Source organism: Heteronotia binoei, chromosome 9 (assembly GCF_032191835.1).
Source record: "Heteronotia binoei isolate CCM8104 ecotype False Entrance Well chromosome 9, APGP_CSIRO_Hbin_v1, whole genome shotgun sequence".
NCBI classification, from domain to species: domain Eukaryota; kingdom Metazoa; phylum Chordata; class Lepidosauria; order Squamata; family Gekkonidae; genus Heteronotia; species Heteronotia binoei.
In genome coordinates, this window is record NC_083231.1 from 88,385,741 (window position 1) to 88,411,756 (window position 26,016).

The window sequence follows — 26,016 nt, forward strand, 5'->3', positions numbered from 1 at the left end:
TGTAAATCCTCTTCAGTAAATTAAACAAACTCATGCAAGAGTTAGCTTTCAGTTAAACAAGGCAGTGACAGAAAGCAGATATTGTATTCCTGTATACATGTTAGTCACCATGGTCTGCAATCCTTTTAGAAAAACATTGGAGAAAGGCCCATTAACAATAATGATTATTATACAACAATTGGCACTTTTCCCCTTCCATGTTTTAGTGTTAAAAATGAGAGGTACCATGAAGGGTAGAGCTCAGGAAATATTCTCTTTTGCACACCAATTTATGGTTCTGCAATCTCTCAAAGAAACATATCAAACTAATTCTCTCAGTAGCTACTTTCAACATGTAATTTCTGAAACATGAGATGCTAGATCAAAATCTCCAACTCTGAGAAGCCATTCCTTCTGATCATGATGTAGAATGTTTGATTTCCCATAACACAGTTTGTCAGTCATGTATTGTGACTTGGCAGAGGCATGACCCCTCCCCCTTTAAAATAGGAACTAGGGGAGGGGCTTGTGGCTCACTGGGCAAGCTTCTGCTTAGCATGCAGAAGGTCCCAGGTTCAATCCCTGGCATTTCCAGTAAAACAAGGGATCAGGTAGAAGGTGTGATGTCAAAGACCTTAGTCTGAGTCTCTGGAGAGCTGCTGCCAGTCTGAGTAGTAGACTTTGATGGACCAAGGGTCTGATTCAGTATCAGCTTTGTATATTCCTGCGTACCAGAAATTAGCAAAGAAGCATATAATCTTTACATTTTTTTCTTTCTCAGGATTTGGGGGTTTCATTGCACTTCCTAGACAAAGAGGGGTTTGGTTTTGTTTTTTTTTAGCTAGGCGTGTTGAAGTCTCACTCTATTCTACTCAGTGTTCAAGATTCAGTGTGGCTTGTCAGATCTACAGAACTTGGGGAATGTTAAAAAACAGTGAAGTGGATGTCACCTCATCTGGACAGATCTGACATCAGTTTTATTTTGGCATCCTTCTTTGGAATGAAAAAAATCCAGTTGTTTATTGATTTGTGGTGGATAAAAATAGGCTTATTAAAACCCTTTAACAGTTTGGTTTCTTGGGGACACATGAACAGGAAAAAGTTTGCCCTATTGAAAGGGCTGAACACTCCTTCTGCTTGTTGTCCTCTTGTCTGATGTTGGTAGAATAGTATTTTCTATCAATACTAAAGATATTCCACTGAAAAGAGGGAAAAAACCAAATCAGCCTTCAAATTTGAGCCTACAATCCATGACTTTAACCATAAATTACATCTGGCCACAGTGGCCAGCATCACTGAAGCTACTAACTTTTAAGAACAGCCTGGCATCTGCTGTGAATGCAGCAGTTCTAGTTTGTCTTTGCCACCCATCTCCAAGCCTCCTATTCCCCTCAGTAACAGATTCAAACAGCTTCTGGACCATAAGGAATATATTGCGAAGAGAGAGGCAGATGCTGAGATCCTGATGGTCCAAGTAGAGGTCTCATGTTAATGAAAATTCTCACTGTTCTTCTTTTTGAGCACTCATATGGATAAACAGATAAAAGAATAAAGAGTTCAAAAGAAAGGTTAGGAGTCCTGGTTAAGACAGGACAATGATGCCCAGTAGGGGCACAAACAGAAGAAGCAAACTGACTGAGTGGAGTTTCTCCCACTATGAGATAGGAAGCTGGTCCTGCCTACAAATACAGTGAGAAGAACCAGCCATCAATCAGGGCATATTCTGCCTCCCAGAGAAAATATGGATTTTAGGAAATGGTCCCTATTTTCAATACTAAAATGTTGGAAGGTATGCAAATCCAATAGGTGGATGAAATCAAAACTGTTTGTTATTCTCGCAGGTCACTCAATTCATGGGTAGCTTCAGCTACATTAGTCTCTTTCTTTCAGATGGACGAGATGGGGCTTCAGCCTTCTAAGTAAATCCATTTACAAGGGGGAACAGAATGTCCCCAATAAAAAGGATGGAAATAAAAATGTGTGTCTGTTTCTATGCCCAGCTCTTAATGTCATCCTGAGAAACAAGACAGAAGGGAATATGCTGTACTTTGTAATAGCTACATGAAAAAGGTAAGATAACTCTGTGCAGTGAGCTGTTCAGCAAAGGAATACTCATGTAGCTAAAAAATTGAATTGTATTGTGAAAGCCCTCCCTGTTCCTTTAGGGTGCTCTCTGCAAGGGCAACCCCCCCACAGTTGTCCCAAGTCCCTGTTTGGCAACACCACCCCCTTCCCCTCACACTCTGGGATACCAAAAACAAACGGTCAATCACTGCCATCAGCAACGCTGGAAGTACCTCCTGCTAGATGGAGTTACACATCTAGCACTCTGACCCTGTTTAGAGGCTCAATTTAGTTGCTGCATCTCCTGCTTTGTTCATAGCTTGAGATTGCAAAATTGCAATATTGTGCTCTGAGGACAGCAAGCTTATTCGCTGCCTTTCCCTGTTGCTATACTTCAGAGGTCAGGCTTGTTCAAAATACAAGGAAGTTTTAAAAATTAATAAAACCAGAATACATGGCCGATTGAAGCATTGAGGCTGAGCATAGGTACAAAGAAAAGGTGAAAACATCCAGCATCCTTTCCCTACACTTGGAACTTACCCTAAACGATGTTTAATTAGGATAGGATAGGATTACTTGCAGTTGTAGTAGTTTAAAGATCAGCACTACCTTAGCTCTATGGCTGGGCCTTCTCCCCATTGCCCCTTGCCACGTGGATAAGATGGAGTCCCTAAGTAAAACCTTACTTTCCCCAAATCTACATTTGGAAATAAATTCAAGTTGAATATGTTGCAGATCACTCAGTTCTTGGGTTCCTTCAGATGAAGAAATGAGTCTGCTTCGGATGAACTAGATCTGTCTTTGACCTATTGCCCCCTGATCATGCCCATTCTCTTTCAATCAAATGTTCCCAGTCAAATTATGAATCCTGGCTTGATTGAGAAACTGGGGAGGGGTCATGGTTCAGTGGGACAGCATCTGCTTGACGTGCAGAAGGTCTCATGTTTTATCCCCAGTATCTCTAGTTTTAAAAACAGTCTGAAAGTGGGTGATGTGAAAGACCTCCATCTAAGACTCTGGAGAGCTGCAACCAGTTACAAAATGAATGACTTTCATGTGAGACATCTGCAGGTGAAAGTCTACAGGTATGAGTCAAACAAACCTCCTTCCAATCAATTTCCCCTTAATATTATCCCCAACACCTGCTTTTCTCCTTCAAAAAAGCTCCATAAACCCACACACTGGTTGTTAGGGAAACACTGCAATAGGAACTTTGCAACTGTCCCGCACAAAGATGACGCTCCCCTTAACAACACTTGCTACTGCTCTGGAGCTCCCCCCACCCCACCCCAAGCCATGAAGCTTAGAAAGAAGGCACCCAGCCTCCTGACTTAAGTTCTTATCAATCTCATCCCTTGATTGGAATGAACTTCACACTGAATACAGCAAGAATTTTGGTGTTGTGGTTAAGTGTGCAGACTTTTATCTGGGAGAATCAGGTTTGATTCCCCACTTCTCCACATGCTCCTGCTGATACAACCTTAAGTCAGTCATAAATTCTTGCAAAGCTGTTCCTCTCAAGTGCAGCTTGCAAAGCTGTTCCTCTCTCAGCTCCACCTACCTCACAGGGTGTCTGTTGTGGTGAGGGGAGGGGAGGGGAAGGGAAAGGAGATTGTAAACTGCTCTGAAACTCCTTTGGGTAGTGAAGGACAAGGTATAAATCCAATCTCCTCCTCTTCTCTCTTCTGCAACAAAGGATAAAATATGTAGGGGGGAGTATGTGGACATGTTCACCTTTCTATTTCAGAAGCTGGAAAAGAGGGACAAGGAGAAGCTGAAAAGGCATAGGGTGGATAGGATGTGGGCTAATAGGTTGCCAAAGTTCTTAATATACATCGGTGCCAGTATTTAGTATAGTATTTAGTATTTAGACATAATATATCGGGGATATACAGATTTTATGGGGCCTGCATAGTTCCTATATGATGACAAGTTCTGTATGTGGGCAGCCATGAATCCCTCACTATGTTGGGATCAGATTCATTGCAATTGTGGATGCAGGGTATGTCACTGGCAAGGCCCACAGGTGAGGAGCTGTCCAACAGCAGACATGTAGTGCACAGGATCGCCAGTAGTTCAGGCCCCCGCACCCAGGCAGGGCAGGGGGTTCAACGATACCTGCTTTGCTGGGAGTTCAGCTCTCAAGGGGACTGTGTCTGGTGGATCTGCAAGTTTCAACATGAGTGCCCCTCTTTGTTGGAACCAGTACAAATTCACAGCATGCCAAAGAGCAAAACCTTGGGCAAAGTTCAAGGAGCAGCATGGATGTAAGCAATCTGGGACCGGGGCTGCCAATCACCCTGCTGAGAAAGGGGCCCAGTCCAATTAAGCTGCAGGAGCTGCAGCACTGACTGGGGTTCTTTCCCAAGCAGGGTGATTGCTTGTTTTTAGTGGGTGGTTTCACTCAGTTTTTGCATCCCATGTCATGGCCCGAGAGGGCAGTTATTGGCTGACAACCTTGGATTACCCAAGGGGTTAGAATACGTAGTTAGGGCAAAGATTTGGAAGAAATGTAGGGAAGAGAGAGTGTTCAGCCACCACCAACTCACTAACATGGAATGCTCCCCAAAATGCCCCCAAGTGCCACAGTGTGGAAAAGACAAACCTCATAGCCATCCGTACAGATTGCTCCCCAGGCCCCCTGCAGTCCCCTCAGGACAGGGGGGGAAATGGTTTCCCTCCTGTCTGCTTGCAATCCATGTTGGGGTCAAGGGGTCCATTAGGCTCAGCCCTCAGGTTTTGCAGCCCAGGGCCAGGAATGTGGACTGCCTTGGGGGCAAACATGGCTAGGCGCCTTTTTTCTAAGCTTCATGGCTTGCAGGAGGGAGCTCCAGGGTAACACCCTGTTGGCCAAGCCAGCTGGTGGCAACCCAAAGGAATGGCTCACACTCAAGGCAAACATGGCTCATCCAACATATGGCAAGGAGGTCATCTGAGGCAACCCGTGGCCTTTTCCTCTTTCTGCATTCAAAGCTTGCCTTTGTCACAAAGTGTAAATACTAGCCCTAGTTAAAACCCAGTCTGTTGTCAGTCTTCCTTCTGACTGGGGGGGGGTGTGTGTGTGGAGGCAAAGTATTCAGGTCAAGATCACCAGGACCAGTACATGACTCACCCAGTGGTCAAAGGAATACAATTGGAATGTTTTAATCATTGCAGTTTATTCTGGCTTACCTTTGTTTTCACACACACCAGTGTACACAACAGAATATGCTAACAGGATATCGCTCATATAGGAACAGTGTAATAAGTATGACCATAAATCTAAATGAAACAAAACCAGTAACTAGAAGTGAAACAAGGCATTATGCTAACTAGTCTACATTACGTAACTGAAGCGAACAAAATTTTAGATCTTTATCTCTACTGAGCCAAAACCTAAACTCTTGTTTACTGGATTTTTTAAACAGATCAGAATATCTAATGTTATGTTTATAAAGTGCAGCCAACTCTGCTCAGAGTAGTAGTTTCCAGACTTGTGTACCAGAAGAGGGGTTTAAAGTATAACTTGAAAAATGAAGCCTCCATATCAAATCAATCTGCCACCCTGTGCCTATAAGACTAAAGAAACCAATTTTCCCACAACATACGTGCAACAGTTTCTCCGCTTGGGCTACACAGCTGCTTTTGTGAGGGAAGTGCTGCTTTAGACTGCAACAGGCAGATTTGTATGAGACAAGTCTGCCTATTTGTTTTGTAAATAGTTCCTCCTCCTATTTTTGCTAGAAATAGTATGCTTACACCTGAGAGATGCTAATTAACAATGCCAACAATGTGGCGGTATGAATAAATGAGAAATTTTAGGCTTGGAGAAAATCTGCTATGGTAAGAATCATTAATATGTGCTCCTTAAAATAAAAATGGTTCCATTTTCTCCTTCCAGAATTCAATTAAATACCAGTGGAATGCTGTAGTGATCACTTATTTTTCCATTTCCTATAATTCGATTTTAATTTGCTATTCACATTTCAAAAGATTAATCCTTACAAATAGTGATTCTCACATAAGGAGACTGCTCTTTAATGAGTGGTTTCCTAGTTTTGCTAATAAAGTAAAAGATGCTTCTGCTGGAAAGAATGGTCCCTATCACACATCTGCTTTATAGTGGCAGCCTGAGAAGCAGCGAAAGTAGGCACCTGGATATCTCACTGGTGTGTGTGTGTGGGGGGGGGGGGGGGAAATACCCAACCAAAAAGGTAAAGGTAGTCCCCTGTGCAAGCACCAGTCATTTCCGACTCTGGGGTGACGTTGCTTTCACAACGTTTTCACAGCAGACTTTTTACGGGATGGTTTGCCATTGCCTTCCCCAGTCATCTACACTTTTCCCCCAGCAAGCTGGGTACTTATTTTACCGACCTCGGAAGGATGGAAGGCTGAGTCAACCTGGAGCTGGCTACTTGAACCAGCTTCTGCTGGAATCGAACTCAGGTCATGAGCAGAGGGCTCCGACTGTAGTACTGCAGCTTTACCACTCTGCGCCACAGGACTCTTATACCCTACCAAACAGCCCTCTAATACTTCCAGGCAAGAACACTGTCAGTATTAGCAATGCAAGTTAGCCCACATTCCTAGGCATAGCTGCCCAGGGAACCCAACCTCACCTTTCATCTTCAATATCACTATTGGAACAAGAATCAACAAGATTGACTAGCAATGTATTTAAGTAGCAACAAACTCCAGACATGTGCCAAAGAAAACTTCCTTTTAAGTAGTACAAATTAAAGCCCTTACCACCTGCAGCCATCATACCCTTTTATTATTTGTATATGTTCTACATGATCTGGTTACAGAGGGTGGCTGATCCTAAAGGGCCACAACTCAAAAAGTCCTGACCCAAGTTTTTATCAGAATCATCCCTTGACTGAAATAAACTTCACACTGAATACAGCAAGGAGCTTATCTGTTAATAATTTCTAGCCACAGGCCAACCTGACAGGGTGGAACAGAACCTGGAAAAGCCTTCAGAGCAGCACATAAAAACGGAAAGAAACAAGTGCCACATAAAACCTGAACTTCCAGTATTCAACTGAATATTGCTGTGACAGAAGTGTCATCATACTATATCCATAGCTTGGGACAATTGGAAAATGACTATTCAAAAACAGAAGTTAGCCTGGGGGGAGAGGTGGTTAGTAGGTAGGATTTTATTGCATGAGGCCAAAGTCTATAACAATATTATGATAGCTGAACCAGCAGTAATAAATATGACAGTAAAAACACAAGATTAAAAACCAATGTTAAAATTGTCAAGAGCAGGGCACAGTGGAGAATATAGCATGCTGAACATCAGGGCAGAAGATTTATACAAATCTTCTTGGCAGCCACTGCATATAGTGACATCATAATAGATGACATAGTAATGGGCTTAAATGCTAAGGTTTTTATTGATCTCCTCAGACTGATAGACAAAGGGAAGACAGTTACTTTGTGTTCAACTGAATCCGTTCATCTCAGTGCTTAAGTTGTGAATATTATGTTTACTGTATCTGGACATATGCAGCTCAATTCACCCTATGCAGGTCAAAAGCATGCCAGTTTAAGGGGATAGAGTAGGCTTTATTCCATAAAGTCCTACTGGCTAAGAAAGAGACATAAGCTGTCAAAATAAGATATAAGCTTCTAGGAACCCTTCCCAGTACGTCATAACTGTCCATGGTTATGGATACAGCATAGCATCTTCCAATCTCTCTCTCTGTACTGAAGTCCTTCACACTGGAAAACATATTGGTACAAACTAGGAGTCAATTGCACCTTTAAGACCAACTTAGTTTTATTCAGAACGTAAGCTTTCGTGTGCATTTGACTCCTATTTTGTTCTACTACTTCAGACCAACACGGCTGCCTATTGGTACAAAATAAGCTGTGTGGGAAAACAGCAAAAGGAAATAAACATGTTGGAATTGAAGAATGATGGTGAGAATGGCAGTAAATGCAGAGTCTAATTAACAGACTCCGCATTTACTGCCATTCTCACCATCATTCTCCAATTCCAACATGTTTATTACCTTTTGCTGTTTTCCCACACAGCTTATACTATCCAGACCAAATTGCTTTTCTTGCAATTTGTTAATTTTACTATTTTGCCACTGGATTCCAACTTTGTACCATTTTCCATGTTTAACCCTACCCACAAGCTATATGTGGCAGTCTAACTATATCCCATTTCATTGTCTGATGAAGTGTGTTTCTAGCACACAAAAGCTTACATTCTCAAGAAAACCTTGTTGCTCTTAAAGGTGCTACAGTTTTATGTATAACAGCATAACAGTTTCAGTAAAATTCATACACTTAAAGATTTTAGAAAGGTACAGTTCTTCTTTTCTCTTCAGTTTGTTAAATATATATAGCCACAAAGGCTTATTTTCTCAGTTTCCACTTAGGCTATTAACTTCCATGAAGTTTAATTTCCTAACTTGCCACACAGGCTAATAAATTCCACAAAGAATACAGAGCTCACCCTCTCCACAGCACCTCACCTGTCCACACACATGCTCCACAAACAAGTCAATTCTGCTCCACAGGGTATAGCTACCATCCCATCATAACTAGGGATGGACAAATCACAAACCCAGTTGGCTCACATATGAACTGAACCAGGTTTGTGCCTGAAACAGCTGAGCCATGGGGGCAGCCTGCTCCTACAGCTCAAGGGGATTCAAAGGGGATTTCTTGGGCAGCCAGTCCCAGGTTCATTTTAACACAGCCATTTTAACACCTGCTTTCTGGTCTTCATGAAAAACAAGTGGGGAGTTCCCTGCTGCTCAGCTTTTGTGTGATGCTTTCTGCTCTTTACAAACAGCCACAAACTCTATCAAAATTCATGAAAGTTCAGGGGCAAGTTCTTCAGTTTGTGGACACTGCTTCATGAACTACGAACTGGACAAAATTTGTGACAAACTTTAGTTTGTCTGCCAGCTGGTGCCCATCCCTAATAATAACACACTTTAATCACCCATCCAGGCAATTCAGTGATTTAGAGCAGTGAACTCTAATCTGGGAAAACCAGGTTTGTTTCACTACTCCTCCACATGCCAGGGCTAGGTGACCTTGGTCAGTTGCAGTTCTCTGAGAGCTCTGTCAGCCTCACCTACCTCACAAGGCATCTGTTGTAGGGAGAGGAAGGGGAAGGAGATTGTAAACTGCTCTGAAACTCTGAGTGAAGGGTGTGGTGTAACTCCAATCTCTTCCACCTCCTCCTCTTTCTCACCTGCAATTTTAAACTACAGCAACATACACATAAAACCCCGCATTAAATTAATCACAGAAATAAAACATAGACAATATCAATATACCAAAGCATCACAGTCACTAAGGGAAAAAATTGGAACATATCTTATTCCATGGGGGATATAGGTACAATGCTTACTCTGCCACCATCACCCAGCTACAGGCAGAAAGGGGTGATGTTCAAGGAAAGGACTGCTGTGACTCCAAGGGGTCAGGGGAAAAAAGTTTCCTGGCATCATATACAGGGGAGCTACAGGGTCAGATTATCTGGAATAGGACTGAGGAATATAAAAAGAATGAAGAAATTAATTACCTGGAATCAGATAGCTGGCTAAGAACTTATGGTTTTTAAGTCATGTTCAATTCAGATATTCATTTGCAGTTTTAGTTTGGCTGTTTTCTTAAGTTTATATAGAAAGATACAGGATCTATCACATTTAGTACAAGTTTTAGTATTTTAATTACTGTTAAAATGGCTATGGCATAAAAGCATGAGAGATGTCCCTAAGTGCCTGAACAAGCTAGAAGAACATGTCCATATGAAAGCCCTTCTCCCATACTACTTCCTGCTTAGACAGTCATACTTGGCAATATTTTGGGATAAAGCACAAGTTATAGGGTTTCCAGGTCTGTATTGGAAAATACTTGGAGACTTTGGGAATTGGTCTGGGAGAGGTTTGGGGAGGGGAGGGGCCTCAGCATGGTACAATGCCATAGAGTCCACCCTTCAAAGCAGCCATTTTCTCCAGGGGAACTGATCTCTGCCAGCTAGAGATCAGTTGTAAAACCAGGAAGTCTCCAAGCCCCACCTGGAGGCTGGCAACCCTGTGACAAATAAAATATATTCAGGCATACCCTATTTCAAATGTACCTGGGGCATTGATAAATTCAGTAAAGCTTAAAAATTGTGAAAAAATACTTTCTGGACCCAACTTGGCTTGCTACCCATTAAAAGGCTTTCTTACACATCATAAAAATGTATACTTCATTTTTTTTTCTACTAGAAAGAAGTTCATAGATTAAGAGAGATACAAAGAGTGCTTTATTACTTCTCAGCTACAGTGAGGCCTTGCAACTGCACCCAATTCAAAAATGGAAAAAGTTTAATCACACATATTAACTAAAAGGGAGGCGAGAGTGCTGAGTAATTTCCACTTTCATTTACCTCAGCTAGAAAGTGTGAGTCAGCCAGCAAGCAAACGAAATAAAGGAGTCATTAGTCACATGCTCACACCATTAGAAGTGACAACTGTTTTTAACATGTGTCATTTATATTTATTATCACTTCCATAAGAAGCCTTCAAGTAACATGGCAAACTGGCACATGTGTGCATTTACAGCTGCTACGTCAGAGCTGACACCCAACTGTAAGATCATATCTTCCTTTATGAAAAATGTTATTATATAGATCGCCTTAAATGAGGCACAAAGAAAAAAAATTCCATTTCAGGTTTTTAAAAGTCACAGCTTCAGCTATTTTATCCATTTCATATTATAATAGCTGTCCAATGTGGCAATGGAGACATGTATCCAAGGTTAGCTTGAGCTCTAAAAGTTGTCATTTATGACCCAAGCTGCATGCATGCACTGGTATGGCAGAACACAACTAGCTAAGAATCAAATTCTATAAAGGATAGCTAGGCTTACTCACTACTCCTGCCACAAGATTTACTACTCCTATTTGACATGGAATAACTGCAAACTAAACTAAGAAATTCTCATTATTAATTTGGATTAAGGAGTTGAGTTAAATGCCCTGACCTGGATGGCCCAAGCTAGACTGATCTTTCAGATCTCAAAAACGAAGCAGAGTCAGCCCTGATTAGTATTTGAAATGGAGACTACTAAGGAACTCCAGAGTTGCTATGCAGAGGCAGGCAATGGCAAACCATATCTGAATGTCTCTTGCCTTGAAAGTCATGTGATCTGATGGCGCTTTATACTACTACCACCAGTTAAATATTTCCCCTAAGATCCATAGTACTGCATCTCTGATTTACAGACACTGGCATCAAACCACTGAAGATGAAAATGTAGCTTACAGCACTCTTTCTTCAGGAAGCTCAGGGTAGCATATATGTTCCTTTTGACTTCTTTTTGCTGTATCTACAATTACCCAGGTACAGCTTTTACTTCCTAACTGATCTATAACTTGTGTCTATGGGTTTTTTATTGCATAGAAAAACTTGCAAAGTTCACATGTGCCTGACAGAAGTCACTCATCCAATTCTCTCAAAAATATTTTAGATGCTTAAATCTGCCCCCAAGAAGAGACTTCAGCTCTAAGAAGTTGTGAATACCACAAGGAGGACTAATTGGTCATGCAGAAATTAATGTTTACAAAGCAATGATTTTAACTCTGAATATTGGAATATATGCCAGCACCTTGAGCCACGGAACTAAAACCAGGAGAGTTCACAACTCTGAAATCCTGACAGTGAGGCTATAAACATATAGGTTTGTTCATCTGTGGGGGAAGCATTTGCCTCAGTTAGGACCAGCATAGAGTGCCTTACTTTATCAGAATTAAGAACAGCATAGAGTGCATTGCTTTATTTTGCTTTGATAAAAATACAGCATTCATCTTTAGAAAGTGTCATAAGTGAACAGAAGGGCTGGATCTAGGGGGGGGGAGAGGGGTGCTTGCCCCGGGTGCCGACAGGGGGGGACGCCAAATTGGGTATGGAGTCCATTGTATTCTATGGGACCAAAAGATAGAATGGCTCATAAGGAGGCATTTTTTAATTTTGCCCCCCCTCAAAAAACATGTAGATCAGGTCCTGGCGAACAGTTGAGTAAAATATATACCTCTGGCTCTGGTGTTAGCTCCAGGGCTTAGCGTGTAAATCACTGATCCAGGTACTAGTTTCTCTACAGTTTTAGAGGAATTCAAAACAGCCAACAGAGAAGCTTTAAATCCTGCATTGCTAGTAGTCACTATTTCTCAGCTAAACTTATTTCATACAAGGCCAAAACTCCACTTAGTTCCTTAGAAGAATGGTGACAAGCAATGTAATATATTATTATCAATATGTTCTTCAATGAAAGTATCCCCCACTATTTTTGTGTTGTCCATTTTGTTTAATATCCAAGACTCAATTTACTTAACATACTTTTAGTAAAAATGGGGAAGGAGAAGGAAAGCTTTCACAGAAACTTTTTGCAATTTTTGCAATTTAAAATCTGGGGGTTTGTGCTGATGATGCAGCAACTGTAATTCCACTCACTCCAGAGTCATCCAGACATCCATTAAACTGATGATAGCTTCTTGTGAAAGTTTTCAAAATGCTTTTACTATAGGCATTGGCAAGAAGCCTTTTAGGAAATTCTGTACATGCAACTGAATTGGATGTACTTTTGGAGACAGCTTTGTCTGGATTTCTACTTGATGGTGCTTTAAAAACAATGCATGTTTGCACATTTTAAATATACAGTATCTCCAACTCTTCCTTTCACTTGCAAATTTTACAGTGGTGAATAACATAATTACTCTTTACCTTAAGCAGTAAATTCACTTGGTGGAGAAAAATCACTGCAAGATTATCACAACATGCATGGTATATTACTTCTTGAGATAGTAACGGGGAGGGGGGGGAATGGGTCCCACTCTGGCAGCAGCGGCAGTGAATGGGGCATGGAGAAGGCAGGACTGGCATCCACAGTCCGCTTTGGGCTCTGCTCACTGCCGCCACTAATCCTCATTCCGCTCCTTCCCCCAGGTTATTTCTTTGTAGGCTTGGAATCAATTGTGGAAGGGGGGGTGCTCCCTGGCCTGGAGCCCCATTTAAATTTTCCTCCTAAACTATGTAACACTACAGCACAGCTAAAGGTGGAGCCTTTTAAAGAGGTAAAATGAGGAGGAAATAGTTACCTAATGTCATTTTGGAAGTGGAGAGCCAGCATGGTGTAGTGATTAAGAGTGGCAGTCTCTAATCTAAAGAAACTGGTTTGATTCCCCGCTCTTCCACATGAAGCCTGCTCAGTGACCTTGGGCTAGTCACAGTTCTCTCAAAACTCACTCTCAGCCCCACTTACCTCACAAGATGTCTGTTGCAGGGAGACAAAAGGAAGGTGATTGTAAACCACTTTGAGACTCCCCATGGTAGAGAAAAGTGGGTATAAAAACCAACTCTTCTTCTCTGCCCTTCTTCCTCACAGTGCTATGGGTGGAGCATTCAGATGATTGCTCCACCTGCAGTCACCCTGCAGTTCCCCCTTAACTGGAATTAAATAAGCAAGCCCCAGGAGCAAGTCATGCTCAATATGAGCATTAAGTCAAGTGGAAAATTTAGGGTTGCCAGCCTCCAGGTGAGGCATGGAGATCTCCCGCTTTTACAACTGATCTCCAGCTGGCAGAAACCAGCTGCCCTGGAGAAAATGGCTGCTTTGAAGGGTGAGGCTTATACCATACTGAGGCCCCTCCCCTCCCCAAACCTACTCTTTCCTAGATCCACCCCCAAAGTCTTCAGGCATTTTCCAACACAGACCTGGCAACTTTAACATTCCCCAAGGCCATCCAGTGTCCTATGTTGGGAAAAATCTCTACATGAAAGTAGACTATTTCATGTCACAGTTCTCACTAATAAAATATTACAGAAGTAGCCTTAAAAAAATGATAGAGAAATTCAAGTTGCATTAATTCTCATTAATTTTGAAGCTTCCCCAGGTGTGCTGAAAAATTATGAGTGAAGAGGTAGTTATCACATTTATTGTTTGTATACCACCAAATCAGGGCTTATTTTCTGGGGGAAAAGTGCAGGAACTCTCGAGGGAAATGAATGAGAAACACACAGGTTTCCCTCATGAACTTTTGAACATTTGTTGAGAATTTTGTTTCCATGAAGAGGTTCTGGAACTCCATTCCACCATGTTCCCCCAGGGAAAAAAGCCCTGACCAAGGTATTTCTGACTTCTGTGGCCAAAGCCCTGAAAATACCAGCACAAATAAGATGTGCATGCTGCTCCTTTGATAACCTACCATCACTAAGCGTCTAGATTAAGAGTTTCAATTTACACAGTTACAAACTGTCTCAAAGAGATATGTTATTATATTATGCATCTTGGCAACCTGCAACACAGCCCAATTACTCAGTGGTAATCTAATTGTATCACAAATCATTGAACTTCCCATTACTCAGAAACAACATTCGGATAAACTAAAACAGTTGTTTCCTAAATTGAGAATCACCATTACTTACTTGATAAAAATACAAATAACTGCAATCTGGCACTTTCCAAGAGTTATCACCTACAGCTGTAAAACATAGTAAATACCACTGTCTTCAATGTCATGAAAGGCTATCTCAAATTGGATTTAGTATATTAGCAAAACGATTACATTTCCTATAGAGATTGTCATGAATGCATAACTTTTCCAGAACTGCTACTGACAAGAGTTTATAATGGATTCTAAATTTTACGTATACAAAAAGAATTTACTAATACAATTGGCTGAAAACTTTATTCTCTAAGGGGAAGTTCTGGCACTACTGTATGGCTCAGTGCAAATTTAATACTGTCCAGTCTCCAGCATTATTAGAAGATCAAGAGTGTCTCTGACTCATGTGCTCATCCCTCCCCTACAATAGTATGCCTCAGTCTCATAAAGAGTCTGACAGATTAAATGAAGGACATGTTAGCCATGTTAAATCCAAATATTATTTTCTTCCACATAAAAAGACCTATACAGTGATTACCAAGTAACATTTAACACAATAAACTCAGTTCACTGTGGGATCTGACAAGATTGCAAACTTAGAAAAAATGGCAGCTAAACAAAAAAATAATCCAGTGGCACCTTAAAGATTTAATTATTTAAAGATTTATTACAGTACAAACTTGTGTGGATTGGGACCTAATTTTCCAGGTACATCTTATCAAGTTGGTTCTAGTCCAAAAACGTCTTACCGTAACAACTTATTACTGCATCCTCTAGCAAAGGGTGAATAAAACATTTCTTTTATGCATGCAACTTCTGAAACTCTTGGAAGGCAGGGCTTTTTTTGAGCAGGAACACATAAGAACATAGGCTTAGTGTCAGGGGTGTGTGGCCTAATATGCAAATAAGTTTCTGCTGAGCTTTTTCTACAAAAAAGGCCCTGTGAGAAACAATGGTGACATCAGGGGTGTGGCCTAATATGCAAATAAGTTCCTGCTTGGAGGTGTATTCTTCAGCCATTGTCACACAAGTTATTCGCCAGAATCCCGTGGTGTCAGGAAGTGGGGTGATGGTTCTTGCTGCTGCCTTGCAGCATTGCAGTGCATTTCCCCCAGCTTTTTTTCTGATCAAATCTGCTTTGATGTGAATTTATTTTGGGAGAATCACAATAAAGTCTGGATGGCTCTATATGGGTGGGAATGTTTGGGTTTTCACAGCCACATGGCAGCCATTTTCTTGCCTCTGTGCCCTTGGTAGCTGTTTCCTCCTGAGATTTTTACTTTTCAAATGGCTGCTGAATATCATAAATTATAACACTGCAACCACCTGTGTATCAGACTCTCTGAATTCCCACACTTTATTATAAAAAGAAAGCAAGTCTCTAGCCCCTTTCATTATGAACTAGATACACCAATGGTTATATTATTTATGAGCTTGGGGCACTGGGGCAGGAAAACCAGCCACATAGAAGCTCTGTTGCTTCTGTACTGTACTGACATTTGCAGCAGTAATAAGGAAAGCACACAAGCCTTTCTCATGTTGAAATCACATTAAGATACCACTATTGAGTTAAAAACTTAATTTCTCATTCCCATTTAACCTTTTTTTTAGTGGGCTTCAAAAAACCAGACAGGAAGTGATTTTATTGGGCCAGCTAGTTTTGATCTGTCTTGCTCTCCAAAACCAGCACATACTCTGATTGAGTAGCCTTCCTGGAATTGAGAGGATGGAAAAGAGTGTACACAAGTAGTCTATCCAGGGCTTTTTTGGTAGAAAAAGCCCAGCAGGAACTCATTTGCATATTAGACCACACCCCTGGTGTCACCATTGTTTTCACACACAGGTTTTTTTTTAGAATAAGTCCAGCAGTAACTTATTTGCATATTAGGCCACACACCCCTGGTGCCAAGCCAACTGGAACTGCGTTCTTGTGTGTTCCTGCTTTAAAAAAAAAAAAAACTCTTATATGTTATGTTGCTCTGGAAGGGGTGAGAAATACATATATTTACTGAGTAATGCTACTTGATGGAACTTGAAGCAATGGACTGCTTCCCTCTGGAAGACCTCCAGCAATAAACTCAAAGAATACTAATGCTTTGTACAACCAACAGACCTAACTCCAACCAGCAGCACTGTGAAGGAATGTTAACTATATGGACTTCATTACAATGAAATATTTCAAATAGCTAACAGCTATACATGGTGGAAAGAGCTGTAACAGAAGGATGAGATATTGTCATTTACTGATGACATTCCTGGAGAGCAGAGTTAATGATTTGAGAAATACAGAGAAACAGCAGGAGAAATCAATATAGTCTCCCTTCAGCCAATAACACTTGCTTTTCTTTAGACTAAACCCAAGGGATTACTTAAATTGCAGTTCAGTACTGATTAAGCCTATTTTTATGATCATGACTGACATAAAAGAACAGCCACTAAGAATAAAGATAGTACAAGTTTTACTAAGTTAAAGCCTAATCAGAACCATTTCCTCACTATCGCATCCAACAAGATGAGTAATACTGACTTCATGCAAGTGGGGGGGGGCATACATAACAACTATAGCTTCAAGAAGGCATTTTGCCATCCAAGTTTTTGTTACTTGGGGCAGAAAGAAGAGGACAGCAATTTTTAAAAATGCATTCATTTATTTAATTTATGCCCTACCCCAAAAATAAACTCAGGGCAACTTACATCATAAAACCAACAAGATAAAAACAGTAAACAATAATTAAGATCAACAATCAATCATAAAAAAACTCCATGCCTTCTGTCAGAAACACATACATAAAAGCAGGGCTTTCTTCTGGCAGGAACTCCTTTGCATATTAGGCCACACACCCCTGATGTAGCCAATCCTCCTGGAGCTTACGGTAGGTCCTGTACTAAGAGCCCTGTAAGCTCCAGGAGGACTGACTACCTCAGGGGTGTGTGGCCTAATATGCAAAGGAGTTCCTGCCACAAAAAAAGCCCTGCATAAGTAACCCCAAAAGCTCCAGTGTCCAAAAATATCAAAAGGCAGCAAGGCACTGGGAAGGGGTGGCCAATGTTTTATTTCAGCTTTTTCATTTTCCCATCTTATTACATCTTCTGATTTTCAAGCAATCCAGATTACTTCCTCCCAGGGCTTTTTTTGTAGCAGGAACTCCTTTGCATATTAGGTCACACCCCTTTTGTGTAGCCAATTCTCCAAGAGTTTACAGGGCTCTTATTACAGGACCTACTGTAAGCTCTTGGAGGACTGGCTACATCAGGGGTGTGTGGCCTAATATGCAAAGGAGCTCCTGCTAACCCCCCCCCCCCTGCTTCCTCACACATTCTTTCCTAACCCCCTCCCCATACTGTATCCCTAATCTTAGTTTCAGGTGGATAGCTGTGTTGGTCCGCAGTAGAAGAGCAAGTTTTGAGTCCAGTAACACCTTAAAGACCAACAAGACTTTCAGGACATAAGCTTTCAAGACTCAAAGCTCCCAATATCTGGCAAAGGGAGCTTTGACTCTCAAAAGGCTCTACCCTGGATATCTTGTTAGTCTTTAAGAATCCACTGGACTCAACTTTGGCCATGCTAACCTTTAAAGGCCTAATCATACATGCAAACCATGCAAGTAAAAATGTATTTACATTTCCCCACATGAACAAAAAAATAGCTTTAGATATACTAAACTGGCTACTGAACCTTTACAGACCAAAACGGATCATCAAGAGCTAATCAAACGCCAAAAAGGGAGATGAAGAATAAGGATTTCTCTCCGTATGCAATACCCAAGATTTTCTCAGTCATCTTTTGGTGAGAACAACTTTTTACTTGCATGCACCAGAACAGTACACCTAGCACTGCTGTTTTAGAATACATACCTGAATGGAGAATAAATAAAAGAGCTACTACTGCTGCATGGCTATTCTTGTTTAAAACATATCCCTAATATTAAATGACACTCAATGTTGTCATTAACTGCAGGGGTAAAAGGCTCTTATTTAGAAGCTATTCCACAGTGAAAATGATCACATAAACAGCAGGTTCGGTACACTTCCCTTCAAAGTTTGTGTGTCACAGCAGCTGCTGGCTATGCTGCAAGATAGCCCAAATATTTCCATGCCAAAAAGAACAGCATGGAATGGGACCCAAATGCTAACTTTGCAATGCCCTGTTAACTGTCCTGTGTATCCATCACATCATTTACTGTGGGTCCAGGGGAAGAATCTTACATTCACTTTTAAATGGCGTGAAAATCAAAACTGGCCTATAAGCAAACTCTGAAAAAGAGTTTAAGGTATTTGGCTATCCTCAATGATAAACTGAAAGGTGTTAACAGTTAACATTCCTAGTAGATTGTCCTGAGTATGCAGTCTTACCCTGAGAGGTCCCAAGATAAATACCACACCATATATTAACTAGCAACAGTATGAAGCATACATTTTAACATCATAGCCCAGACTCCCAAGATCTCAGAAGCTAAGCATTATCTGCCCAGGCTAGTATTTGAATGGGGGACCTCCAAGGAATACCAGGGTCGTGATGCAGAGGCACTGAGACAATGGCAAACCACCTCTGAATGTCTTTTATTGTGAAAACCCTCTAGGGTTGCTATAAGTCAGCTGTGCCTTGATGGCAAAAAACGGATTTTGTAAATATGTAAGATTAATCAAACACTTCTTCTCTTTCATTCAGTTTTATAGTTTAAAAATATCAATAAATAAAAGGAAGAAGAAAATACACTCCTTGGTTTCTCCAGAAAGCAAGAGGATTCTATGGGTGGCTTTGCCCTTGATAGTTGATTGTGTTCTTGTCTGGAGGTGCTGCAGGTATTTGTAGCAGGTTACCAAAAGAGGTAGCTTTGCAATGCTGGCTACTGCCCAGCAGGGGCAGCAAGTAACTCTCATTTTTGGCCTTGCTAACAAATGACACTATAATTAAGCAAAACATTAAAGATTCCAACATAGCAGCATTGCTGAATTCATGGGGATGTTTGTCAATATGCTACTGCAGTTAAACCACCTAGGAATACCAGGGTTGTGACACAGAGGTAGGCAATGGCAAACCACTTCTGAATGTCTCTTGCCTTGAAATCCCTACAGTAGGGGTGGGGAACCTTTCTTCTGCCAAGGGCCTTATGGATATTTATAACATCATTCAAGGGAGAATGATTCGGGCCAGCAAAATTAATGCAAATAATTGTTTTTCTATTTGAAGTCACGTGGGGAGAGCCTAATCCGGCGCACGCGCACACACACACACAGCCTGTTGCCCTAGGCAAATGCATAGGTCCAGGGCTTTTTTGTAGAAAAAGCCCAGCAGGAACTCAGTAGCATATTAGACAACATCCTCTAACATAAGCATATTAGGTCACACACTCATTAGCATATTAGGCCACACCATTTGGGATAATCAAGTGCAAACTGAACTGTGACAGTAACTTTTCCAGGCCCTGCAGCAATTCTGGCCAGCCAGCCAGGCCCCAGGGAGGCTGCCACACAGTACATCTGGGCCCTGTGATCCCTGCCTGGCCCTGGGGAGGCTGCTGCACAGCACAACTGGGCCCCACGATTCTCGTTGGCCAGCCAGGCCCCAGAGAGGCTGCCATATAGCTCGGTTCAGCCCAGCAATCCCCGAGGGCTACACCAAGTGACCTTGAGGGCCACATACGGCCCTCGGGATGGTGGTTCCCCACCCCTGCCCTACAGGATCACCAAAGTCTGCTGTGACTTGATGGCATTTTCCACTTTTAATGAAGTTTACTTTTGAGCAAGTTTGCTTTGGATTCATCAAAACAGGTCAAGCTTATTCATACTTCTATAGATTCATACTTGTATAGAAATAATTAGAAACATCTGTATGCTGCTTTCTCCATTAAAGCTAAAATGACACTGAATTAAATGGAACTCCCAAGCCATATCAGCCTAAGCCTCAGCTCACATTTGACCACCAATAGCCAGTACAGCTAAGGAGTTCTCTGAACAGATGCAGATCTGAGGAAACAGTAGTTGTCTGTCTCATAGAAACTTTCCTATGAATGCTTGTTTTAGCTCCTAAATAAATCTCATAGCATTGGCTGGGACAGTACTGTCTGTGATTCTTAATGCCCTTTGGAATAGACTGGGACAGTAGTGTCCATGGTACAATAACTCTCCTAACAGGCAGAGATCTGAAAAGACAGCAATGCCTCTGTTAAGAGTCGGCTTCCCAGCATCTGTTTGGCATATAGCAGTACTGTATCCATATTAAAATGAAGTGTCATAGTTCCCATATTTATAAAGTGATAAAAATATTATTGAAGACTACCCGGACCCAGATTAGGTACAGTACACCTTATCTATAGAGAAACTTGAGTAAAATCCATTAAATGAAAAGCACTCTTTAGAAAGCTGCTGTGGAAACTAAAGTAGATCATTTAGAAAAAAAGAAAGAAAAGGAACATTCAGGCCAGTCTACAACCCAAACTGATTGAACTTTAACCAGTAGCAGCTCTGTTTCAAATCTTAATATTACTGTATTTATTAGTGGCTATAATAAAAAAGAAATGAAGTTATCTTTGTATCTGAATAAATCATGAACTGTGATATTTTGGCATACATGCTTTGCTCCAACAGGTCCATGAAACTTAACTAGTTCCAACTTAAGTAGTTTATGAATGCTTCCCACGCGTTCATAGTAAACTATGGATATAGGATCTTTAAAAATGTCTGTAAAAACTGATACTATTGCTAAATATCACGATCACCTTGATCTCAATAGTCTTTTCTTTTAAATAAGTTGAGGAATCCCATTAAAATATTTAAATGAAAACAATTACATGGGTGGGCTGACTGTTTCTTATTTTGTCAGCACTGATCCCAAACAGAGCAGCAAGCCCTCAGACAACATACTGCCCCCCTTGATGTGTATTTCCAAATGAAAATAGGCACACACATAAGGTCAGAGTGGGTAACTTTAAACTTCAATTCTTATTGAGCAGTTGGTGCTGGCAACCCTAGAACATTAAAGTGTCCGCTTGGCTGCAGTCTCCAAACCACTTATTCCAAGTACTCTCATTTTTGTACTACAAATGCTCTCAGTGCTTGCAGCCATTAAGGGCTGCTTCTCATGTTACAATTTCATACCCAAACCCAAGCATTACAAAATACACTACTTTTTTTTAAATGAATGTATGCATGTCCATTGCTGGCCTGATACAGGGAGTGACAAAGAACATCAATATGTGGATTAGCATTCCATAATATCATCATCACACAGAGAGTGGAAAGATACTTGCATAGTAATTCTTATATTATAAAACGTTTACTTTTCTATAAACCAAAAGTGGGCACTTATCGCGATGATTTACAGAATAAGAGGCCTCAAACCCAGCTGCTATTGATTGCAGCCATACTCAAGAGAGCCTGTCTGATGTAGTGGTTAAGTGTGCGGACTCTTATCTGGGAGAACTGGGTTTGATTCCCCACTCCTCCACTTGCACCTGCTGGAATTGCCTTGGGTTAGTCATACCTCTCATAAGAGTTGTCCTTGGAAATGGCTTCATGGTTATAGATATATAAAGGATTTTCAAGTGTTTATGTTATTTGCCTTGCTTAAAGAATTACATGAATTACCAAAAGTATTATGGTTTATAAAATTCATTGTAGACATGGGTGGACAAACTACAGCTTTTCATGCAGGCCCCATGAACTGCTTAACAATCTATTGGGAATAGCAGGCCAATTCTACTGAACAGCTATTGAGCAGCTCAAGGGTAGAGCATAATTAAGAACAGCAGAATGGGAGAGAAAATTACATCTGGATCTAGGCAACAGTCTCTTGCTGCAACAGGGGCTCTACCAAGCATAAACATGGACAATCTAAAAGTGATGACAGAGTGCTAGTTCCAGAAGCAGGAAGAACTAGCATCCCACCTGGAGCGCCTGAAAGCAGGCAAGGGCTTAACTGCTTCAGGCCAAAAGATTTGCCCACCCTTGCCATACAAAAAGGCATTTGATTAACAGCAAAATTAGTTGCATTACTGAACAATCATTTTAAAAACAATGAAAGTATACCCATCCCCCCCCAAAGTTTTTTAAATGTCCTCAAGTTACAACTGATGTAGGGTTTTCAAGACAAAAGATGTCCAGAGGTGGTTTGCCATTGTCTGCCTCTCTATCACAACTCTGGTATTCCTTGGAGGTTTCCCTTCCAAATACTAGCCAGGGCCCATTGTCCTTAGCTTTTGAGATCTAATGAGACATGGGTAGTTTGGGCTGACCAGGTCAGGACAAAAATAAAATTACCATGTTTTCATTTGACTGAAATTAATATCGTCACAACTCTTTAAATTGCTGTCAGATTTCTACTGCAAACTTCACCAATTCAGTTTTGTGCTACAGTATTCAGAATTTGTCGGATCTCCTCCATTTGCAAAGTGTCTTCTGATCATGAGAGGGCTGCTTTAAACCTTACTGTGGAATCTAATGAGAGAAAGTGAAACTACATTCAAAGATTATATTCTGTTTGTGTAAGCATAAGAATAGTTATAAAGAACCTACCTATTATAGAAGAATGCAAATCCACAAACATTTTGGGGAATAACATCAGCAACTAGTTTACTTATGCTCATGGTTCTTTTGATCTAACCCAATGGCCTCAACAATGTCACCCAATTTAAACAATAAATGTTCAGTCAATATTTAAGGACCTGAAGTATTAATAATTCTGAATCTTTATGAATCTTGCTGAATGGCTGTTCTCAGAACAGAGAATATAAAGCAGATAATAATCAAAACACAACTAGGAGTCTCATTCTCATACATTTAAATAAGTCTGTAGGTTCATTTAAACAATGGGCATAGAAGGGTGCAACTCTGTTAGGATCACACTGTCACAAGGGCTCTTATGGCCTGAAAGAGGCAAATACAAGACCAATGTTTCAGCCAAGGTTAAGTCAGAAATACCTGACCAATGTTTGAAAGAAAAACATATTGTAAATACAAACAACATGATGTGTGTCATCAATGTATAAGATCTCTCTTTTGCCTCCTTGGACATTTTGTTGCTTCTTCCCGCCATATTTAATAATCCTTATCCGCATTCTGGAGCAGTGTTTCAAAACTGGTCCCATCATAACAGTCAGCAATCCTGCACAACCTTTTACTGAAGTACAGCCTAAAGGATTAATTAGTGATTTCAGGCTGCAGTCACAAAGGATGAACTACTTGTATCTCAAGTAGTAATACACCTCAGTACAACAGACTAACTAATTTCAAAAATAAGTTGCCACTGGACTCAAAAGGCATAAGCTTTTGTGTGCACACACACTTCTTCAGATGCAATGAAACTGAAATTACCAGTCCATACATATATAGGGTGAGCAGTAAATTAGAATACAGCACCATGAAGACGTTTAACAGATTCAAAGGACCAAACAGGGATAACCAGCTTAGTTTATATGATTACCATTTTGACATATTTATTTCCTTCATTATGTTTCCCCTCTGGAATTAAACCCAAACAAATGGTAACCTTATAAACTAAACTTGTTATTCCTGTTTGGTCTTTGAATATGGTAAGCACCCTCTACCTATATGTATGGACTGGTAATTTCCATTTCATTGTATCTGAAGAAGTGTGCGTGCACACACAAGGATGTATACTTTGAATAAAACTCTGTTGATCTTGAAGGTGTCACTGGACTCAAACTTCATTCTGCTGCTTCAGACCAACACAGCTACCCACCTGCATCTAATTTCAAAACTTTATTTTTAAGAAACTAGACTGGATTCCAAGCTTCTGAGTAAAATCTACTATCTCTAGATGTTCACAAACTGAAACATTAAAGAATGGAAGTAACTTGGAAATCATAGAGGCAAACATCAGTGTGTAACCACTACACACGAAATAGTTATAATGAATATAAAGCCACTTCTTTCTTGGTATTTTAAGGACCCTTGCTCTCCATTAAGAAGCCTTGCACCAGAAGTAATTAGTTCCATAAAGTATCTCATATAGAATTTTCAAATGCAAAATAATAGGAACATAGCAAAGTCACAGTAGATTCTAACAGACTGATCATTTAAATGAATTTGTCTTTTAAAACAGACCTGTTCAATCCATTGAGTATATAAAAGTCAATATTGGTTAGCCAAGTGTCCAGTGGAAGGATGATGGGTACCAATCAAGTGTCTGAGTACTTTTAATTTGTTGTACAGTCTGCAAATAGAATTTTTTTTAGACCTTAATTTTAGAGTTCTTAAGCTTCAACAGTTCTACTGAAGATCAAGTGGAAACCAGGAGGAACTCCTCTAAGGACAAGAGTTGTCATTACAGGGCCTTCTAAACGAAAGTTTGTTTAGTTAAGTTCTGATAATATATTATACCAGCAACATTGGACTAGAGATACAACCAATGCCATTTTATAGTAATTTTTGAGAACTTCTTTGAGCAAGTACGACATCATTCCATGCTGTAACTTTTAAGCAGATCCCTGGCAGTCTTCACTTACCGAATCAATGAACAGCCTTTTACAGCTTTAAACTGGGAGGGAGGGAGGGAGGGAGGGGGAGAAGAAACATTTTTTTTTTTGGGGGGGGGGAATCTGAACCACAAGCCAAGAAAAAGGATTATGTTAACTCAATTCACACTTCGTAGCATAAGAATCTTTTGCCAAGTACTGACTTCAACATACGTCAGAGTGTCCTTCCAGAAAAGTGTAAAAAGCAACGTATTTTGAGTACCTGAAACTTGATCTTCTCCCGCAGAGCGACTGACAGATCATTTCTTGCCCACTTATTTTGCAAGGGGGAAAGCCTCAAAAGCGAGGTCTGTCTTCCAGCGCCCAGCAGGGCAGCGTCTCCTTTCCAGCGTCCAGGTTCTTTGGCACTTGCATTTCCTTCTGGCCAGCAACAGAAGCACTCCCGCCCCAAGGCTCACACAGCCGCAAGGAGAAATAGCTAGAAGAAAGTTTGCTCGCGCCTCACCCCGCTCGCTCTCCGCCTCGCACCTCTTTAAGTGCCTGCCAGATGCACCGTTACCTCGGCACTGCAACAGCTGGAGAGGCTTCCTCTACTGGAAGGCGGCTCCTGGGAGAGCGAGAGACAGCCTCTCTTGGCTGCCCTGGACGCTGTTTCTGGAGCCGCCGCTGTGTTTACAGCCAGTTTCATGCTCTTTGCTTGTCCCCTCCCTCCCCCTGTCTGCCACAGCCTTGCCTGACATCATAATGAAGATGCTTACATTCACACACACACGCCCACTCCATTTCCAAACAGTGACTCACCCCAGCCCTACTGCTATTCAAAGGCTGGGCTAGAAAAACCGGTTAAGACCTCTAGAGGAAGGAACATTTTAAAAATAATAATAATAAATCCAAGGAGTGGAAAGCCTCGCTCCAGAAACTAAAGATGGGAGAGGAAAACCATAGTAGGCATTAACCCACGGTCCTTGCAATATATACATTAAATTACGTTTCAACCAGCCTTTCGAGTTGCAAAGCTTAACGCAGATACTGAAGGGAACGGGGGAGGGGGGGAGTCTACTCAGAAAACTCTGTGAAAGCTTTTAAGGCTATCTTAGCCAAAAGAAAGAAACTCATTAGAGAGTGAAATATTGGCAAAACCCTGGGATTCTAATG

General features: G+C 41.0%; 1 protein-coding gene across 1 annotated transcript in view; it reads right to left on the bottom strand.

Moving 5' to 3' along the window:
• SGMS2 (sphingomyelin synthase 2) overlaps positions 1-25,589 on the bottom strand; it is a 39,932-nt gene extending 14,343 nt beyond the window's left edge. Inside the window, exon 1 of the mRNA XM_060246949.1 lies at positions 25,124-25,589. The gene's annotated coding sequence lies outside the window, so the exon portion shown is untranslated. The remainder of the gene's footprint in view (positions 1-25,123) is intronic.
• Between the last annotated feature and the right edge of the window lie 427 nt (positions 25,590-26,016).